Here is a 3,771-nt window from a genome sequence, read left to right as displayed (position 1 = left end):
TGAGCCATGGCAGACTCACGCCACCAGCATCCCAGGAAGCTGGGGGAACACGGGGTTTGCTTGGATTAATGGTTCTCAACCTGTGGGTCATGACTCCTTTGGGGGTTGAATGATCCTTTCACAGGGGTTGCCCGATTCATAACAGTAGCAAAATTACAGTTATGAATTAGCAATGCCAATAATTTTATGGTTGGGGTCACCACAACATAAGGAACTGTATTAAAAGGTTGTGGCATTAGGAAGGTTGATAACCACTGGCTTAGGAGGTGGATGTGATCTGTAGGTTTATTGTGCCAACCTGGACAATAAACACCTGTGGGATTAATAAGGCTGCAGTTTAACTGAAGGGCAAAGAGACAAATGGCTTGGTGAGCCTCGCCTTTCATGTCTCTTGCTCTCTGATGATCGGAACAGTGTGCGGCTGCCTTAGCTAGTTCTCTGCCTCAACTTGCGAGCTACACTACCTGTGAGACACCCAGCCTGTGGACCATGTCACTATAGTTTGAGGTTCCTTCGAGACCTGCTTCACCACACTGCTGGTGTGTACATCACTTGAGCTGAGACTGTAGGACCCTGTCATCTGGCTGACTGTTGGTGACCCGCCCTGCTGTTTGCTGCCTGTGGCTGGGCTGCCTGTGTTGCTGTACAGAAGACTCAGCTTTCTGCTTCCTTGACTTGCACCCAGCAGCCCTCGTGAGTTGAAAGACTGCCAGTGTATTAACTATCTCATGGAAGTGAGTTGCACTGATCCCTCTGTACTTCTCTGTGGACTAATTAGCTGTTTATTTCTTTGTGTTGTATCTATCTATCTATCTATCTATCTATCTATCTATCTATCTATCTATCTATCATCTATCTATCAAAAATCGTAAGTGTCCTGGTTTTGTTTCTCTAGAGAACCCTGTCTAACACAGTGGGGCTGTGTGGGTAATTCTATCACTCTCCCCACAACCACACTAAGGCACAGAGGTTAACACATTCTGGATCCCCAAGTGCGGCCACGGGTGTGTGTGTTCCGGTACGTGCATATCTGTGTCTGCAGAGGCGGCATTTCTAGTCTAGGAATCATGTCCATTCTGAAGTGCACCCCCAGTGTCCGCCCCAGATGGACACACAGACATTGGCTGTTGAGACATTTGAGGGAAGTGCAGGTATGCACCAAGGGACAAAACCTGAGCAAGTCTTAGTGCCTCTCGAAGCCTCAGTTTCCTCATCTGCACCCTGGACACACGCCCACTCGTCGACCACACAGGAAACAAAGCAGCGTGGGAGTGTGAAAGAGCCCGGGCCTCTATGCGTTTTCAGTAACGAGTCAGCTTTGCAGTACTTCAGGCTGTGTGGGCTAGACAGTTCTTGTCCTGACCGCTTACAGCAACCCTAGAGGGCAGAGCAGAACTGCCCCTTTGGGTTTCTGAGACTTGAGATCTTTTCAGGATTAGAAAGCCTCCTCTTTCACCCGTGGAACAGCTCTTGGGATCCAACTGCTGACCCTGGGGTGAGCGGCTCACTGCATAGCCCACTGTCCCACCAAAGGTCCTTCTACACGGCCATTGCAACTCCAAGCGGATCATGCCCGTAACCCAAACCCACTGCAGTGAATCAATTCCAGCTCACAGTGATGCTATCAGTCAAAGCAGAGCTGTTCCGTGGGGTTTTCAAAGGTATAAGTCTTTTAAAGAGCAGACTGACTCAGCTCCCACAAGGGCAGCCAGTGGGTTTGAACTGCTGACCTTGTGGCTTTCAGTCCATTACTTAACAACTATGCCATCCCGGCTCCTGAAATGAGCCACAGACACAATATGAATGAACAGGTGTCATTGTGCTCCTATGTGATTTAATTTTACAAAAGCAGGCAGGGGCTGATTTGGGCAGCCCAACTTGACTATAGAGGGCCAGTCATACGAACCACACCACTAGGTTTAAATGTAGGAAGTTACTTTCAGAGCACTTTTGGGTTTTTTAATGAGTCCTAGAAGGACTGCGGGTTAAATGTGCGCTTAACTGCTAACCACAAGGTCGACAGTTCAAACCCACAGTGGCTCCACAGGAGAAAGAGGTGGCTGTCTGCTCCCGTAAAGATAAATGACCCCGGAAACTCCATAAAGGGTTCTTAGGAGTCCAGAATGACTCAATGGCAGTAAGTTGGTTGGCTGATTGGACCTTTGGAGGAGAAATAGAAAGGAAGAAGAAGAAAAGGAGTGACTATCAGGCATTTTGGGAAAAGGCCAGGGCTTTCTGCTTCCATGAAGCCTTGGAAACTCACAGGGGCAGTTCGAGCCTGTCCTATTGGGCACTTACGAGCTGGCATCGGCTTGATGGCGCCGAGTGGTGGTGGTAATCAGGCATTGATAAACAGCCATGAATTTTGGTGTTGGCGAAGAATATCGAAAGTACCATGGACTGCCCAAGGAACAAACAAACCTGTCTGGGAAGAAGTACAGCCAGAACGCTCCCTCGAGGCGAGGATGGCAAACCTTGCTCTCATACTTTGGACAGCGTGTCGGAAGAGAACGGCCGCTGGAGAAGGACATTGGGCTTGGGAAAGTGGAAGGCCCTCAACAAGACGGATTGGCCCGGTGGCTGCATCAATGGGCCCAGGCACAGGCACAATGGTGAGGGTGGTGCAGGACCAGGCGGTGTTTCCTGCTGTTGGGCACGGGGTGGCGATGGGTGGGAACCCACTCAACGGCACCTCACAACATCAACAACAACAATGGACTCATCCACAGGGCATTTCTCCGCCCTGGTTTTGTTCATCAAGTGAGCCCTGAGGCTCAGCGTGAAGTCCAGAAGCTGCTCAGTCTTAAAGAAGGTGGCACTTCCGACCTCGTAAGCAAATGATCATTAGAATGCACCTATGTCCAGCTCCTCAGACTTCCCCTCATCGCTCCCCACTCCCCCGGTGGTAGAGGCCCTCTGCCTGCAGCCCCCCAAGAGGGCGGCTCCTGCCGTAGGTGTGGTGAGCCCATACAGTGCTTTACCTGCTTCTCAGGTGACAGGCCCGACACGGCCATGTAGGTGCTGCCAATGGTCTTGATTTTTTCGATGTCTTGAAACCGGTCTTCGCCGAGCAACTGAAAGAGACCCAGCAACAGTGTTGTCAGGGCGGCGCCAGTCTGCTGGCAGGCTGCGCTCCAGAGAGAGGGTCTCAGCTCACATGGGGATGGCGCCCAGACTCGTTTAGCATTTTCTCTCCGAGCTCACCCCCCGGGCCAGTCACCGGTGTTATGGAGCACCCACTGGTGCCAGCTGCCGAGTGTGACCTGCTCTGGAGAGAGGGTCTGTTTCTGTGAAGCCTCTGAAATAAGCACAGCTCTTGCATTCCCTAAAGGAGCCCTGTAGAGTAGTGGGCTATGCATTGATCTGCTAACCAAAAGGTCAGCAGTTTGAAACACCAGCCACTCCTCAGGAGAAAGACATCACTTTCTAGTCTTTATAAAGAGTGATGGTCTCAGAAACTCTACCTGGTCCTGCAGGGTCGCTATGAGTCAGAACCCAGATAGTGTTTGAGTTTTTATCACATTCGTTTAAAGAAGACATCACCAAGTTTGTACAAAGGGTGGTGTGTGTGAGTGTCAATGCTTGTGTGTGAACACATGTGTCGAAGGTGAAGGAGGGTGTGTATGAAAGCAGATGTGAGTATGAGTGTGTGTGAGACTGTGAGTACACATGGGAGTGTGTAGAATGTGTGTGTATGTGAGAGAGAGAGAGAGTGAGACGGTGTGAGTGCGTGTGTGAGTGTATGTGAATATGGATGTAGATGCTGCTGGT

The 3,771-nt window shown here is 50.5% G+C and overlaps 1 protein-coding gene across 3 annotated transcripts in view; it reads right to left on the bottom strand.

The window, feature by feature from the left end:
* Positions 1–3,771, bottom strand: part of ADCY8 (adenylate cyclase 8) — a 194,333-nt gene that overhangs the window by 6,161 nt on the left and 184,401 nt on the right. The window lies entirely within an intron of this gene.

This window comes from Echinops telfairi, unplaced genomic scaffold, assembly GCF_000313985.2.
Source record: "Echinops telfairi isolate 266 unplaced genomic scaffold, ASM31398v2 ScPeMD7_1;HRSCAF=3_0, whole genome shotgun sequence".
Taxonomy (NCBI): Eukaryota; Metazoa; Chordata; class Mammalia; order Afrosoricida; family Tenrecidae; genus Echinops; species Echinops telfairi.
The sequence above is the reverse complement of the archived record's forward strand: the minus strand, read 5'-3'. Positions and strand labels throughout refer to the sequence as shown.